The following is an 18,889-nucleotide window of genomic DNA, read 5'->3' as shown; positions in this document are numbered from 1 at the left end:
AATTCTACCAAAATTGTGCGGCGCAACCAGTGACCACTCTTTCTTAAGGGAGGTTTTTGCTTAAATCCATTTTCATGTTGTATTAGTTCTGTTTTAGGAGCTCTATTTTTTTGTTAAGTGTTTCGGAATCTCTTGAATGTTTGGAGAAATGTAATTAAGTTGAAATTTTGTATCGATTTCTTTTTTTATCTATACTAAGCTAAAACTTCTATACTAAATAATTATATAAAGATCGTTTTTGTAAGAGGTAATTTCGCAATAATTCTTTAGAAAAGAATACGATTATGGCAAAATTTTAGAAAATGGGCGTAGCACCGCCCTCTTATGGCCACATGCGTGTATCTCAGTAACCGTTCAATCGATTTGTACCAAACTCGGTATGATTAATGCGCTTGCCACATAAAATCAAAACCAATCAAAATTATTGAAATCGGACTTACTTCTTAATATATGTAAATTGCTGTTAGCACCATGTCAAGGTCAAAAATTTACTTTTTTCCGGTAGATGGAACGTAGATAGCTTATTGCCTGGATTAACATATAGGGTAATTTTCCGGTAGGTGGGCCAGGGACTGTTTCATTCGAAGAAATCGTATGGTATATGATATATTATGGTCAACTTTTATGTTGAAACTTACTATATTATACAAGTCTTTTCATAATAAATATGAGTGCGAATATATTTTTTAGATCTTAGATCGGAACCACTTCTAAACTAGTGCTTAACTGTTCCCAAGCTAGTCTTTAACTGGTTCCAAACTAGTTCCGAATAGGCCCCAAACTATCCCCGAACTGTTCGCCAATTAGTTCCTAACTGGTACCCAACTACTCTTGAAGTGGTCCCTAGCTATTCCCGAACTAATCCCGAAATGGTCTTGAATTTTGTAACTTTAACAAATAATAATGCCGGTGTCATACATTTGCAGTTTTAAAGTTTTTATTCATCACCAAACATTAACCTATATACCGCCTGGCGCTTGAATTCCGCTTCATTGGTTGTTTGGTTGTCGGTGTTGGTGTTGCTGATTTCGTCTCCGTCTTCTTCGAGCGAGTTGCTGAGATATTCATCAGGGTTAGTGGATGATAACAACATGTTGTGCAATACGCAGCAAACAATAAACCACTCCGAACAAAAACGATGGCTTTTGCTATCTTGAACTCGGATCCTTAATTCTTTTAAACTACCGAAGCGTTCTTTCAAAAGCCCGAAACAATTTTCAATTCTTACGCGAAATCGGCTGTGACGTAAATTAAATGCTTTGCGCTTGCAATAGTTCAATTGCTGGGAGTTTGACCTGAATGGAGTTATCAACGTAGTAAGCAGTGGGTATGCGGAGTCTCCCGCTAACCACTCATCACAAGTAAAAAAATCGTTCTTGCGTGTAAAAAGAGCGCTAGTACGAAACATCCGTGCATCGTGTACACTTCCGTAGTGGCCAACCGTAACATGGCGTATGCGTAATTGATGATCGCACACGACTTGGGCCTTAATGGAGTACACTCGGCTCTTTGAGAAATAAACCGTATGGTTGACCACTGGTGCTTCGGAAAGTTTTAATTCAGTGCCGTCAATATACCCAATACAATGTGGGAGTTCATGGTATGTCTTCTCTACAATTTCTCGCTTTTCAGCTTCATCTGGCCACGAGATGTATTTAGTTTTGAGTACTAGAAATGAGCGAAACACCCTGCGAGTAATTTTATAAATGGTTTCACCATCTCCAACCCCAAATACGGTGGCCACTTTTCGGATGGCCGCATTTTCTCCGGAAGAACCCAGGCGATACAGCACAATGGCTAGTTGGAGATCCACCGGGTATTGTTGAAGGGAATGCGAGTTATTAAATGTAGGACTTGCACTAATTACAGACAGTATAAAGGAAAATTGATTCCTAGTCATTCGTAGCATTTGGCGGAACCGGAATTCATCAAATTGTTCGAGGACAGTTGATCTCCATTCAATTGATTTAGGAATTCGCTGAAAGCTTCCACGATGGCTAGACAAAGTAACAAGAAGATCCTCATTCAACTCCTCCATCAGTTTCCAATAACTTTCATCACCTAACAAGTTGGATACACACATGCATATATAAAAATACAATTAAAGTTACTAATAAAATCGTACCTTGAACCAGAATGTCGAATGCAGCATTTTCAATTAAGAAGTTTACTATTTTTTCCCTATCACTTGTTCGCGGCATTTTTTATTCTTATTTATTTAAAATTTGTCTTCTTCTTTGTTAACAACAGGGTCACTATGAAATCAGCTGACTATTTTACAAAGGATACATTATGTACTCAGAGGTGCGTTCTCTGAGTATTGCATATTTCAGTAGAGGATTTTTGCATTTCTTGCTATCTTGCAATTATGCTAGACTCAGAGAATACCCCTATAGCCAAATTTCGGGTTTTTGAGATCCGAAAAACTTTGCACTCACTTCATTGCAAATGAAATTTTTTCCCGTTACATTTGGCGAAATTTGTCCCTAATAGAAGGCTATTCAACCTTGAAAAATTTTCAGAAAATATTAAAGATTTTTATTTTTAACGCAATGACACCTGTTCTTTTAATGCCCATATTTGTCATGCAATTTTATTTGATCATTAATTGCCCAGTGGAAATACGGCATTAGAACTAAATTTGTATTTATTTTGAATTTATCTAGCAGAGCGTAAGTTGTAATTTTTTGCTTAACTATAAACCAGAGAGTAACAAAACCAGTCAGCGCAGTGCGAGCAATATCTAATGGTTATCGATTCCACCTGTTTAGCTTATTCAATTATGTATGTACAGTCGGAGGAGGCGTATGAGCAACATTTTTGAACATGCGTAGTTTTATCTGCCGTTTGACTGGTGCTGATTTTTAAATGGATTTTGTGGAAAACTTTTTGAACAATTTCGAGATATCCAATTTAAGTTATGGCACAAAATTTAAACGGAGACAAGGTGAAATAGTTAAAATATACAAGTAGCATATTTTAGAACTTTTTCTGCCAACAGATTCCCCACATTTCATCAACAACTCACGTACATTTCTCACATTTCACTTTGTAAGCTTATGCTTGGGATTTTCACTGCCAACAACTACACACACATATGTATATTGCTGGTCATTTAGTTGATCCAGTATTCGTTAGCAGAGCAATCATTGTTACAGCAACAACAACAATAACAAAAGATGTCACAAGCTTTTTGTAACACTTGTGACATTCCACACATACAAGTATACAAATATATTTTGCGATATTTTTGCAACTGCAGCAAGGAAAAGTGCATACACAGACGCACATGAACATATGTAAGTCAAATAATAAAAATGGACAGGTAGCAAGCGCTCGCAAGTAACAGCAAATTTGTCATAGCCAGATAAACACTCTTCCACATATATATATATGCGAATAAGCATCCCAACAGCAGTGCTTGAATTATTTTTCAAAGAATTTCACTCAAATAAATGCATTCCGTATATGTTTGTATCTTTCTGTACAAATAAATATATTTCCACCGGTTATTTGAGTTGTGCAACAACGTTACGTTAAAAAAAAAAAATAAAAAAAAATTGTTGTGCCATATGACACGACATGCTGACTACGCTTGCCATTTCTAACTGATGTGTAAGTGCAAACCGAAAGTACATGCGATCGGAATTGGTTAGGAGAAGTGAAGAACTCCGTCGAATGGATGTCACCATTAGTTTTCACATTCTCTTACAATTTGTATGAAAATGCACAACGCATACTTACATCGTCAGCAAGTTGATATGCGGTGGATGAGTGAGTGAGTGAGTGAGTGAGCGAGCGGAGTGAGCGAGTCATGTGCTGTGCGTGCGCTTGTGGACAACACGTGCCAAAGTGCAACACTTGCAATAACTTTTTGTGTCATTTTTTTTTTTTTTTTGTAGAACTAAAGGAAATCAGCAAAAGTGTATAATATGAACATAGTTGCACGACGTGGCATGTGTGTAGTATGTATTTGCACTAGCAATGAGCAAAGCAAACTTTTGACATACAAAACATATTTATCTCCAAATGCTTAAAACTTTTTCTAGTGAATATAATATAAAAGTAGCTAAAACTCACTTAAGTTTGCAGCGCAATTATACGACAAAATTTTAGGAAACAAGTGGAGAAAAATATGTATCTATCTATATACATATATAATAGGCGAAGCGATTTTCTGGCCAGGATAATAGTTCTGTACCGTTCGCCCGATTTTCAAAAATCTGATCTCAAATTAAAGCGCTTGCTCAGTAGATGTACAAACTGGTTTTAGTTTTTCTAAAATGTGTTGCCACCTGTTGAAAATTTAAACTGAAATCATTTAAAAATCATTGCCATCAAATCCGCACCTTTCGCTCGATTTTCCAAATGAGACGTCAAACCCAGAGCCTTGCACTATAGATGTGCGATAAGATTTTACTTTTTTGGAAATAGTTGCCACCTTTTAAAAAGCTGATATTCAAAGTATTTAAAAAAATAAGTCAATTATTGAAACTGGTTATTAATCGAAATGGTTTTGAAAAGCTTTGTTTCTTAACTGAACTAAAGTAGGGTTGCCACTTGTTTAAAAAATCAGATCAGGGAAGAAAAATATGTATGGGTGCCAAACGAAAGGGGTTTCAGAAGGTAGTAGTGTGAAAATATTTTTAAGAGGGTTGCCACCTGCTTGAAATGTCGAATTTACTTACACACAAATTATACGAAATATTAAAATATGAATGTCAAACGAATGAGTGTTGGAGAAATCTTTAGTTTGAACGGTAAACATATTTTTGAGGTGTTGGAAGAGGGTTGCCACCGGTTTAAAAAGTTAAATTCAACTAGTTAAATGAATTATTGAAATATGGGTATCAATCGAACGATCGAAGTGTATTTAACGAGGATGCCACATGTTTGAAAATTAAAATTCCACTTAATTCATCAGTTAACAATGATTAAGCTTGAAGGTACTTTTGAAGAGGACTGCCACCTGTTTGAAAAGTCTAACTCAATTAACTAATTCAAAAAGTATATGAAATATAAAAATACCGTAGTAAAACGAAAGAATGTAAAGAAATCTTTAGTTGAACATTTCGAATGCTTGAAGAAAGTTCGTTCCCACGTCTTAAAAAAGTTACATTCAAATTATTCAGTAAGTTGGATGAATTACTAAAAGATGGGTATTAATCGAAATGGGTTTGAAAGCGATTTATTCCTGACCTTTACCTAGGAGCATTGCCATTTTTTAGAACAATAAAATTATCGAATTAGTTCATCAGTTTATTGAAATACATTCGTATCACAATGTCAGAGGTAAGAGATTTAAGAAGATTTTAGATTGAGAATACATTTGAAAAGGAACTTAAAAAATGAGAGGTCAAATTATAGACCTGTAGATTACTTTAGTATATCTATGTAAAGGTTTAAAGCGGAACTTATTAAAAAAAAAAATTGTAGAAACTGGAATTAAAATCAATGGCCGTATATTTGTCCGCGAAATTTGTGTTCGAACATTACGCAAAACGGAAACGATTAAAGTCAAAACGTTTCTGCAAATTGTCATGCATCTAGAACCAAATCGATAAGTATACTTTAAAGAGAAAATAATGAACTTAAACAAAATATATTTTAAAATCAAACAAAAGCTTGGACTCACTTTAAAATAATTGTACATTTTCGTTCGGGACGTTACATTGCGGACGTTACTCTTTTTGCCGTTGAGAAAATTGATTTTTTAAAGCGATGTCGTAATATTTTACTAAAAGATACAGCGCTCAGAACTAAGGGTATTTAGAGCCTGATTTTAAGTGGTACGAGGGAGAAACTTATCGTTATCTAAAGGTGAAAAGGTACCAAGTCCACTATTTTCCAAATATATTTTTTGTTGCACAATGATAGATAATGCCACACTACAACGATTTTACATCTCTTCTGATACGTGTATTTGTATTAAATTGGGGCGGGTTAATCGCTTCGACATTCTCCCTAGCGGATACGTATTCTACTGAAATTCTAAGGAAAAGTCGAGCCCCTAAATTTTAAAGGACTGCTGGGAAGGATGTCGAACAAAATTGTTCCATCCAAATTAGCCAGCCTTATTTACATTTCTTTTAAATAAATTTTTTTTATTTTGAATAAATTCCTTCTAATCTTTTAGGTTTTCTCTTAATTTCGATCGAAGTCATGTGTTTTTTTTTTAATTTACTTTATCTAATTTTTTCAGTTATTTTTATTTTCTAACACTTGGCTTTTTTTCCTATAACGAAAATTTTTTTTTTATGTAAATTTTTATTTTATTTTTAGCGTACTTCACAATTTTCTTAGGCATAGAATCAGTTTTTTCCTCAAAGGAGTTAAGGTTAATATACATTAACTAGATTTTAGAAAAAGGTATTTAAAATAAAGCCCTAACCAACACTTTTTTTCCAAGCTGCATTTTTCACAAATATTGGTAGGATGTATAGAAAAATACGCCTTCAATAAAAATTTTAAAGTGTTAGTAGCCCTACCTGTTTTTGATACTATTTTAATAATAGTTTTTTGCTTCTCCTGTAAAATAAAAAAATTGTTGGTTAGGGCCTTTGGGAATTACTGAAAAAAGTAAAATAATACAAAAGATACCCTCGAGTTCCTGATACAAATTAAATGTTTTCTCAAATTAATATACTCATAAATAACAAGAAAACTAATGTACAAGCATAAGTAAACTGCCAAGACATTTTGACCTCATTTGGCGACATGCGAGAAAAAGCGCACAACGCACCAATAAAGCAAAACAACGAAAATGAACGTACATTGTAGTACGCTTCTAGGCGCACCCACAAGAAAAATGCTAACAAGCGAAGGAAATCTTCATTTATATGCTTATTTATGTTAAACACACTCGCAACTAGCGGTACAAAATGGTAGGGAATGAAAAGAGAAAACTCAAAACAATACAAAAGTGTAAAGAATTGCAAAACATGCTGGCACCAAATTCACAGCATCGCGCAACAAAGGCGCACAGAAAAATGAGCAGGGTAAACTATATAGTTACTACTACATACGTAAAATATGGAATGTAGCAAAAGAAGGCATGCTGGTGGTGGTGAGCTTAGGCTACAAAACGCATACTCACTTAAGTACTAAGTATGTACTTTTAGTGCACCCTTTATACCTTATTTTCCAAAGAAAATGTATTTAATTTTCTTTGCACATTTTTACCCCATTTCGCGAATGTTTTCTTTTTTTCATACTTGCTGCTCTATATTAACACTTTGTACAACTGGCCGAGAGCTCGAAGGGAGGGGGCGGGGGTGGGGGGGTGTTGGGAAATGGTAGTAGCAGCAGCAATGTACCTACATAAGTTATTTTCTAAAGCAACTGCAAGTAAAACGCTGCTGCAACAAAAGCACATAGTTTTGAATTGCAACACAGTTAAACATCCGTCCGCTTGGCCGTGCTGTGTTCTACGACTCGCCAGAGGGCAAGTGAATGGCTAAGTGGGTTCATGGCAGCATCCAAAAAGCGAAACTTATTTACTTGGCTTTGCTAGCTTTAAGAGTTTAAGGTGCCGGTGCACCGAGGCTTTTGCAGGGTTGATAAAGAGAGGTTATTAGGAAAGATGTTTTAGAAAATTAGGCTAATCAAATTTAAAAAAAAAAAAAAAATTATGTAGTGGATGGCACTTCACGATTTTGGAAAACTCACTTTTTTCCTTGGTTCGTTTTTTGATTTTTTTTTAACATCAAAAACTAAAGAACAAAATGTGTGTGGATCCGACGCGCGACTGAAGTGGAACCCGTATACGTCTACATATTATTGATACGTATCGGTAATTTTCTGATAAATAATGTACAAGCTCAAGCTTAATCTTAATCTTAATTTTAATTTTATCTGTATCTTAATCTTAGTATTCACCTTAATCTTAATCTAAATCTTAATCTTAATCTAAATCTTAATCTTAATATTAATATTAATCATAATTTTAATTTTAATCTTAGTCTTAATGTTAAACTTTATCTCAATTTTAATCTTAATTTAAATCCTAATTTTAATCTTAATTATAATCTTAACTTTCGTTTTTATCTTAATCTTAATGCTTATCTTAATCTCAAATTTAATCTAAATCTGAATCATATTTTGAATCTTAGTCTCAATCTTATTCTCAATTTTAATCTCAGTCTAAATCGTAATATTATTCTTGATCTTAATCTTAATACAAATATCAGTCTTAGCATGAATCTCAATTAAAACCTTAAGCTTAGTCTTAACCTTAATCTTATTTTCAATCCTAACCTTACTCTTAATCTTAATTATAATTTTAATCTAAATATTAATCTTAATCTTAATCTCAATTTTAATCCTAACCTAAATTATAATTTTAATTTTAATCTTAATATTAATCTCAGTCAAAATCTTAATCTTAATCTCCAGTTTAATCGTAATGTAAATCTTGGTCTTAATATTAATTTAAAATCGTGTTAAATCACCCCAACTACTCGCGCCACCCCACCGTTGCTTGTTGAGGAAAAACTTTAGTTTTTCTGTAAATTATTCTTTTTTCCGTTTTAGCCCAAATTCAGAAAAAATCACGCATTAAAAAACTGAAACAAAGACCCCAATTTAATCATTACCTAAGTACAAAAATACATACATACATATATGAACATAAATTAATTTTGCTCGAGAACCAAACCAAGTCAAACACATTAATCTAAACCAAGAAGCAGCAAACGATGACGAGTCAATCTGAAAGGGTGAGCAGCTGAAAGTGTGGCAAGCGCTGAATTAAATAGTCAAGCAGTCGGTGACTTGTATACATTTGCCGTACATACATACATACATAAATAGAGTAGGTGCATACCGAGGTCATGAGGTGGGTATACCACTTTTGTGTAGATTCTGCAATTCCGCATGCATGAATGATTGCATATGACCACATGTAGTGGCTATGAAATATATATGTATGTATGTTTGCTTACAGATATTTGTTGAATGCACATTTGTATGTATGTACTTGCTTTTATTAGCGGCTGCTTATTGAGGCGTCACACAGGCAGGCGTCTCTCTGTGCGGTTTAATTCTACACTACACTAAGTTCATTAAACCGTATGACTTGTGTTAACTTGCACCGCTGCTGTTGTTGTTGTTGCTGCTGTTATTTTACACATCCGTGTTGTTGAAGGGAAACACTAAGCTCAGAGTGTAATTTTATTGCAACAGCCATACATAAAAGGGCGTAGCCAGCCTATGATCTAGGTGGGCAGTGGGGTTTTTATAGACGAAAAAAATATTATTGAGTAAATTTTTTTCTTTTGGCATAAGTATATAAAAAAAAAATACTATTTTAATTTTAAGGAAGAATACATTCTCTGGGATCATGAGCAAATTTCATTGAAACATTCTCTATAAGTCCATCTCTAATTTGGTCGACCAGTTTGCGATGAGCGCTGAGCATCAGCTAGCACGCAAGCGATCCTCTTACATGGTTTATCATAGCTAAGTTTTGACAAGCCGAACAGTTCTGTACGACCTCTCAACGGAAGTGATAAATTGAGTGGTGAAAGTACCAAACTCCTCAGTCTGTTGTGGAGTTCCCCTTTTAATATTTATAGAACGTAAAAGAATTTTTTGAGTCTAGGGTGGGGCAGCTACCTCACTTGCCCTGCCCTGTATATGCCCAGGCATACATAAACACATACACTGGTGGAATAAATAATAGACTCGCTTTAATTGGATCGGGTTTGGCTGCACTTCTTTAGTTTATTCAATGTTATATATTTTTTTACAAAGGTCTAGCTGGTTATTCTACAAACGACATTATCGAACCTAACCGCCAAAATAACGTAAGCGACATATTTAAAAAAAAAAATTCTTTTGGTGCATAAATGCATTTAGATTCTCTAGGAATATATCTGCATCAAAAAAAAAAAAATTGAAAAAAATGTCGTTATTTTGGCGTTTAGGGGCCAAAATAAATCCGTATTTCCAACTTCGTAGAAAAATTATAAAAATTCGGCAAATTTTCGCCAAAATTTCAAAATTTTTATGCAGAATTTTTAGTATAATAAAGTGCAAGTTTCATGTAGCTACAAAATACCCTTGATTTTTAATAAGTTTTTTTATGAAAATTCTGAAAAAGAAGTTTGAAATTTTGGTGAAATCTTGTTGAGTTTTTATAATTTTTGTACAAAGTTTGAAATGAGGATTGGTGCTATGGTGTTCGTTGTAAAACTAGCTAGACTTTTATAAAAAATACTAAACATTAAATAAACAAAGGAAGTATAGCAAAACAAGGCGGGTCTGTATGTTCTGCCGCCACACAGTGCCGCGAAGGTGGACAAAAAATACAAAAATCGACTGTCTTGAAACTTAGATGTTTTGATGTCAAGTTACAGCTAAATCTCCAACTAAGAGAAGTTCATAAGTTATTTTGTGATAAAAACAACTTTCAGCCTCACACACCCCCTCAAAGTACACCTATTTTCTACATACCATTTCATTTCGGCGATTCGCACATAAAAGTGGTCGCAGTTAAAAATTTGTTAAAAATACATTTTTATTCCTAGCAAGATCAACTTTTGCACTTTGATAAAGATATATGCGACAAACCAAAAAATGTATGGTTCATGGAAAAAAAATTTATACAAATATTTGTTTTTTATTAATAAATAAATATATGATTAAACATACCAAAATCCGAAAATTGGCAACCTTTGGAGACAAAAAAAAAAAAACATCTTGAAAGTTCGTGAAATTTTTTTTTTGGTTATGGTAGTTTGGACCTTCTACTAACAGAAACAATCGAAATCTCTTCCAACTTTTTCCAATATTTGAAAATTTTCAATTTTGAAAAAGTGACTAAATGCCTTTTTTTGGTATTATTTTAGCTGATCTATATTTACAATACTTTTTCTGAATGCCCTAAGATCTAAATTTTTGGTTCGCTCTTCAAAAATAAGGTGTTGAATTAAAGCTAAAAGTGCCAAAACAAAAGTTAAGAGGTACAGGGTGCTTTGAAATGAAAAAAATTATCAGCTAATTAAAATACTTAAATATGCATCACGGTATGGGAGCCAAAAACAAAGGTATACGAAGATTTACATATATATATATATACATATATATATATATATATATATATATATATAGAGCAATGACACCAGTTTACAAAAAGAAATATAAAACAGAGAAACAAATATTTAAAGGGTTCTGATCTCAGCTTTAATAAATACATTGTTGAAAGTGACGAAGCAGACAAAAGCATGGAATCATTTGAATCAGTGATCACTTCCTCCTCTTCTGAGGACTCTGAAACTGAGTGATTATAACAACTAGTTCGGTTTTTATTAACATATTATATGTTATTACCATATAACAGCTATTATTACTTACTTACTTAACAGTGATTATGCTTTATTTTAAATGAAATCAAAAGAATTTTTTTTTCTAAAGGTTAACATGTAAGGAAAACCGACTTAATTTTTCAAATTACCATATGTATTCACTTAGGAAGTAAAGTTTAGACGAATTTTGACTATTAAGACTATTTTTCTGAACACTTAGCAACAATGATATGGCATATTTCATTTTTAAATAATCATGTGCAAAAACTCGATGTTTTTTTAATGGGTACCCGTTACAAAAAACCGATTACTTTATTAAAATTAGAGTAATATAGACACTTCAGATGTAAAGTTTCAATAAATTCTGACGACTCCTTCCTGTTTTCGTAAACACCACAATCAGCAATGATTATGCCTTATTTGTCTTTCATATAGTAATGTAAAAAAAAAATCTTTTTTTTTTTAATGGGTACCCGGTACCGAAAAATCGATTGCATTTTTGAAATAAGCATGGCTTAGTCCTTTTAGGTGTAAAGTTTCAACAAGTTCTGAATACTATTTCGGTTTTTATAAACATATGTCTACGATGATTATGAGTTATTTTGCCTTTTTATAAAATTGTAAAAAAATTTTTTTTTTAATTAAATGGTAAGAGATGCTGAAAAACGTTTTTTTTTTCTTAAATTGCCGTGATATAGTCCTTTCAGGTGTAAAGTTTCAGCCCATTCTGATGCCTCCTTCCACTTATATCAACACATGTCCACAATGACTATTTTCATATAAAAATGCAAAAAAAACTCGGTTTTCTCGAAATGAGTAACCGGTATAGAAAAACCGATTTCATTTTTGAAATTAGAGGGGCATAATACTTCTAGGTGTGAAGTTTCAGCCAATTCTGACCACTCCTTCTATTTTTGTCCATCATTTGTATGGAGTCGCGGCACTGTGCGCCAGGCCAGTACACCTATGCACCTAGATATGTATATAGATATGTATAAAAGCATTTTATGTTTGTGGATGTTCTGTGGTTGTAGTGGTTGTTGGATGCTGCAGATTGCTGTCGTTGTTTACAATTTATATTTGTTGTTGTTGTTGTTGTTGTTATTTTTTACCCGCTACATGGTGTTGGTAATTATATGTTATATTGCATTGTTAAGTGCAGGTGTTTGCTGTTTGTTAAATAATTGTTGCTGTTGTTGTTGTTGCTGTTAATGGCATTGCCGTAATGTTGTCGCTTCTAATTAAAATTCTGTTTGTTTTTTTTTCTTTCTTTCTCCAATTCGCATTTGCATTGCACTTGTTATTATTAGTTGCTTTTGTGTTTGTTAGTGTTTTCTGCGGCCGCTTGTTTAATGTCACAACAACTACAACTGCAACTACTCACTCACTTAGGAACTAACTACATACTGGCACTTGTCATAAAATACTGTCATGCGTGCCAGTCAACTACAGCGATTGTGGTTTATATTCCTGACGTTGTTGTTGTTTTACGTAGTGCTATGGACTTTTATTAGTCGCCATTTATGTTAGTATATTGCTGAATATGAACTTATGTATTTATGTATGTGTGTGTTGTTGGCCATGCTGTTGTTTACGGTTGGTTGCTGTCATAATTTTTCAAATTGGCAAAAGCAGACATCACCAAAGGTTTGGAATTTTAGCGGAGGTTTACAGATAAACTCAAATATACATACATATGTTTTATGTAATAAAATATGAACCGAAGATGATTTGGGAATCAATGAGATAAAGTACAGAGTTCAGTAGCGTTGAATTGAGAATTCAAAGATAAACCGCATTCATTTGACGAAATTATTATCCCTTCTCCCTCCATTCCATGGTTCTTGGGTACCTGCTTTTTATACAAGCTCTCTAAATGTCCGAATGAACTCTTTCCCTTCTGCGATTTTTAGGATCTACATTTTTGAATGCAATGCCTTGTCATAAAGACTAAAGCGGAATTTATGCTAAATGTGCCGATTAAAAAAATTTCAATTAATTTTTTTTTTTTGTACCGAGTTTAGTATAAATTAATAAATCGGTTACCGAAATGAGGATATGAGGGCGTAAGTGGGCGGTGCCACACCAATTTAGTGGCTAGTTTAGGTTAATTTCATTTTCTGCTAAGCGGTCATTTCATAGATCCATTTTGAGTGAGTTAGCTACATAGTGAGACTCTAATAAATATTCTTACCGAATTTGGTGGGGATCGGTAACGCGACTACTGCGATTCCTAAGTTTTCACATTCAAACTTTCGTTATCGAACAAAGTTAATATACCCTTGCTCGCAAGTGCGCTGGGATATAAAAATATGATCGGACAATAAATATATCCATTGGGCTGCAGTGCATACTTCACTTAGAGTGAGGTTTAATAGACCGAAAGTATATTATTTTAACCGGAAATCTATTGCAGAGAAACGTTTCGGACAAAAGTCACATATTTTTGTCCGCAGACTTCTAATCTGTGGTAAAATCGTGTATGTCCCATTTAAAAAAATGGACACACGTTGTTGTTGAAGGAGACAAATCATACACCAAATGAAGGAGGGCACAATTGACCTAAGGTCGCAGCGCACATCCTATAACAAATCTAATCTAAAAGAAAGTAGATACAATAGCCTTTTATCATGTCGAGCGGGATCGGACAGAAAAAGTCACACTTCACGAAACGAGCACAATATGTTTACATTTGTATAATAAAAACATGCATTTTAAAACAGAGAATGTTTCAATAACGCAAATGATATTTAAAGCCACAATTCTTACAGTCACACTTCACACTTTTACAATCCAGAAGCCAAAGCCACAAAATTTAGGTTGACAGATAGGGGACCACGTTTACCTTGCGGTCATAAATTTATAATTTCTTTTTATTTAGAGTACCTAGAATAAAGTCTGACTGTTAAATATTCTGGTTCTTATATCAGCCATAGTGATGCCTGGGGATATGCTTTCGTCTGTTGTATGTACTTATTACCCAAATATCGATCCGTACACTGAGGGGGAAAAATATTAAAATCAAATAGAAACGTAATTGATCTTACTATAAACGTCAACGAAAGTACTGTATATTGGTAAATATTCAATTCGATTACGCGCATATTAAAATGACCGCGTTCATTCTGAAAAAGCATCCGTGAAGTGAATAATCAAGACAAAAACTAAAAAAAAAAAAAATATTTAGCTTGCACGTTGCCTGCAGTGGAATTCGAACCCGACCATCTCCGGATATCAACAACTTGTGGCAAGCATATTTGCGCACTCAGCTACACCCAGCCATATAATTTGGTATCCATCAAAACCACAGCACGCGATTTGTACGGATAGCCATTTATGTACTATGTATGTATGTGTGTGTTGTCACCGCTCTCAGAGTGGCGCTCTGCATGCTTGGGGTGCGTATGTCCACTCATATACATATATGTATATACTCAGAAGTGAACAGTCAAATACGTGCGTAATAAATTTTGTATGAAAATATTATTTTTAAATACGAACATTTTTAAACGATAATCAAATATAAAGTATTCATTTTTACTATGCATTATTTCCCTCAGTGTATACACAGATCGTTACCACAAGCAACCAGCAGCCATCATTACTGTTCGTAGCCATTGCATGAAATCCACAGCTCTCCCTCACAGCAGGATTCTCACCATAGTTAAACGTAATCACCGCGAGTACTTATCAGCCATATTTATTGGAATACAAATAGTCAGTCACAGAGGTTCGACTACATTGAGGAACTGAGTCTATATTCAGCAGCTGGTGTTAACAAAGCACTCCAATCACGGCCCTATATTTTTGGTCCATTATGATGCCATTTCCCCTGACATTGACCAAATACCCACCTTATAATATAAAAGAGTGATGACGAACTCAGAGATTATTTAAATTTCCGGGTAAAGACTTGGAATTGTGCTCTTTACATAGTACATGCGTAGATGCATATCACCAAGTGGCCCATGCTCCTAAAGACACTCAGTATCTCCACTTTACAGACCACATCCTTGAATTTATACTTTCCATAAACACTTTAACTAAACAAATTTTTTTTGCAATGATCAACATTTTTTCGTCTGACACCCAGCTTTTATTCAATTTATATTTTTCGTTATTTCATATTTTTTCTATACGAAATTTGTAAACGTATTAAGCAATTTATGTCAATCACAACTTTTATGAGTTGTAAATTAACAAATGAATTAGGACAGATTCTTTCAGCCATCAATTTGGTGACAGGTAATAAGGTCAATGGAAATAAGGTCAATTGACTTTATTTCCCACCCTGGTGCGAAATAAAGTCAATTGACATTATTACCTTTTCAAAAGCGAAATAAAGTCAACAAAAATTTGGAAATAAAGTCATTGACGCTATTTCCTTATTCAAATGGAAATAGCGTCAACAATGCTTAAAGTGTGTCGATTCATAGAAAAAAATGTTGTTCTTACAATAAACATTGCCCCGTAAGTGTTGTTTTTTAATAGATGAAAAAGGCTTTTGCCAAATCCTCAGTGTTGTGATATTAATCCACACACAATCATGAACTACCTCCAATTGATTCTATTAAAAAAAAGAATATAAATTACGAATATGTAAAAACACGATGCGAAAAGTAAACGCCTTCGTACAGCTGGAATACGAGAAATTTTTGAAGAAAGAGTGGAGAAATGATCCATAACATGCAAAACATTTTTCGTTTCTACAAAAATAAAGCGAACACTATTAAATTGAAGAAACAGTACATGTCCAAAAACCCCGGAGGAGCACTGAAAGAATTCTGTGTTTTAAATTAGCATATTTTGAACGAATTCGGAATGTCTAAGGTGGAAAAGAACCCAACCTTTCTATAAGGAAACAATTCTAGATAAAGAATTTTCTTACACTGTATTTATGTCTCCGCCAGCAGTCATTTAAAAGCAGCTAAGGAGAACGACGACACTATTTATTAGATGGCACATTCAACGAGCCAATGTGCCAAAATGCGGGTATAAACAATTATTGATTATTTAATATCGGAACCGAGATCATATAAGTTAATGGATTGGTTTTCACACACTTTTGAAATACAAATTATATGCTTTTTTACTGCAGACAAGTTGTTGCCTCAAAACACAGCAGAAATCTTCCAATCAGGGCTGCCAACTCTCCTTAGTTTTGAGGTGCCATATTGAGGATAAAAAAAGTGCCAAAATGTGCCAAATAGAAAAATAAAAGTGCCAAAAAAGGTGTAATTCCTTTTAATCATTCACATTTGGCAATAAAATAAAGCCTCATTTTCAAAACAAAAGTGCAATGATAAAATAAGATAAACCAGTTGAATAGCCTTTATAAATTTGAAAATTTTAGTTGAGAAAAAGAAGTGCACGCAAAGGATTTCACAAAAATGTATTGAAATGTTATTTTTTTTACAAAAGTGCCATTTTGGCATTTTGTGCCAAATTGAAAAATTAAGTGCCATTTGAAATAAAATAGGAACAAATGGCACGGTTTGAGCCAAGTTGGCATCCCTGCTTCCAATAACTTACAAATATAAAAATGTGAAATATCGAGGGCTTGAATTCATTAATACCCTCTATCTGCAATTTGCACAAAAACTAATTTCTGATTTTAGAAACCATCTGGGACTTATTACCTGTCGTTATATAAGGTAGCATTAATATCACTGATGACAGTTAAAGCTTAGGTGGATTTTTATATCAGAATCTCATCTTTGTGAAAAGTGTGCAGATAGGGGGTATTATTGAATATAAGCCCTCGATGTTTAAAATATATAAAAATTTTATTTCAACGTATACAAAAAATTAATCTACCTGCGCTACAGCACGTCGGGAGACGGGGAGGGGGGGCCGGGGGGCCCGCGGCGTAGCGTGACGCGGTGTGCGCGCCGGTCGCGCGGGGTACGCGGGGCGCGAGCGCGACGCGCGCGGTGTGGCGCGCTGACGCGGCCCGCCGCGAAGCTAAGCAAATTTAATGTTTGAAAGAGAAATAATGTCAATTGATTTTATTTCGTTTTTAAAAAGGTAATAATGTCAATTGACTTTATTTCGCACCAAGGTGGGAAATAAAGTCAATTGACCTTATTTCCGTTGATCTTATTACCTGTCACCATCAATTTTAGTGAATTTGAAAAATATGTAAATTTCCTTTATTTTATTTACCCCCCACATGCTTAATACTGTTATGTATTGTTTGGCACGATATGATGTAATATTTCCAAATATTCAGATTGAAAATTTTCAAACACTTTTTCGAGTGTTTGTGCATCGCCGAAAATATAAAGCGCACAAGTAGCAAAATATGAAAAAATTTACATCCAAATAAATTTCAGTATAGAAGCATACGTATGTACGTATGTATGTATGTATATGCACGTGAATGTGTGTGTAGACAAGCAGAGCTGTGTTTTCATAAATCTATGTACTATGAATACACTGGTATGCATGCATGTATATGTACATATGTACATATATAGTTATTTACACAATTTTACTGGAGCTCTGCGCTCGTGGCAGTGGAACAATTAAAAGAGATTTGGTTGTTGGCAGAATAGAAAATAATCAAAAAAAAAAAAAAAAAGAGAATAAAATTTGCCACAAAGTCTAAAAAGTAATCAACACCAAAAATATAACTAAAATTGTTTTCGACATGCATACAGCAAAAACATGCGGAACAAAGAATTTTATTACAAAAACGTACAACAAACAGCTGAAGCGAATATCAAAACAAACAGAATACATGAAAACAAACACACATAAAAATTCGCTAAAAACGATTAACGCTGTTGTGCGTGTGAGTTTTGCATAGCTACTTGCATTTCCACTCTTGTGTGTATGTGTATGTATTGTATGTATTTTTGAAAATACTCACTCCTGAAATAAGAAAAGTGCTGTACAATAGCAAGAACGATAACGGACAATTGGAAATTCGCCTGTAGTCAATTGTCATTCATTGGTATTCGTGGAGGACTAAAAAGGGAAGTGCGAGGCTCCACACCGGAGTGTATATTTGCTGCCAGTTAGAATAGCGGAACGTGAATAGGACACAGCAATGCGCATGGATTTACATACATATAACGCGAACATAAATTTTCATGCATGAAGACATGCCGGGGACATAAATTCAAGAAAGGTTGCAAAGTGGAGGATCGCAGTCACAGCCGTTGTGGTAGTGAAAAAATTTGAAAGTATTTGAAAATGCCCATAAAAAGTTGTAGTTAGAAAGATTGCGTGCATTTTCAATTTTAACAGATAGGCTGTTCCAAATGAACCCGCTTTTTTTTAATATTGCCTGTTTTAGTGCCGTCTTCTCAAGTAGATTTTAAAATTTATCTGACTTGCAAGTACATTTGTGCAGAACAAACCTATTTACTTGAGAAAATGGCTCTACAAAATATTAAATTATAAATTATGTTATATGAGGCACTCTGTTTTGTCTGCTAAATTACAACTCTTCCCGGGTTATTTCTGCTCTAGTTTTGTATCTGTTAAGCCTTTTCCTCAGCCAGTTCGCTCAAGTGATTTTCATTTTGCCTACAGCTGCTTCATGCCAATGAGAGAAAGCTATCATTTCGTAGCGT

The 18,889-nt window shown here is 34.0% G+C and overlaps 1 protein-coding gene across 2 annotated transcripts in view; it reads right to left on the bottom strand.

The window, feature by feature from the left end:
* The window catches only part of LOC118735949 (gamma-aminobutyric acid type B receptor subunit 1), a 448,224-nt gene that overhangs the window by 323,253 nt on the left and 106,082 nt on the right, over positions 1-18,889 (bottom strand). The window lies entirely within an intron of this gene.

The sequence above is a fragment of the Rhagoletis pomonella genome, unplaced genomic scaffold, assembly GCF_013731165.1.
Source record: "Rhagoletis pomonella isolate Grant_MI unplaced genomic scaffold, Rhpom_1.0 Rhpom_scaffold_00003, whole genome shotgun sequence".
In the NCBI taxonomy this organism is placed as follows: domain Eukaryota; kingdom Metazoa; phylum Arthropoda; class Insecta; order Diptera; family Tephritidae; genus Rhagoletis; species Rhagoletis pomonella.
The sequence above is the reverse complement of the archived record's forward strand: the minus strand, read 5'-3'. Positions and strand labels throughout refer to the sequence as shown.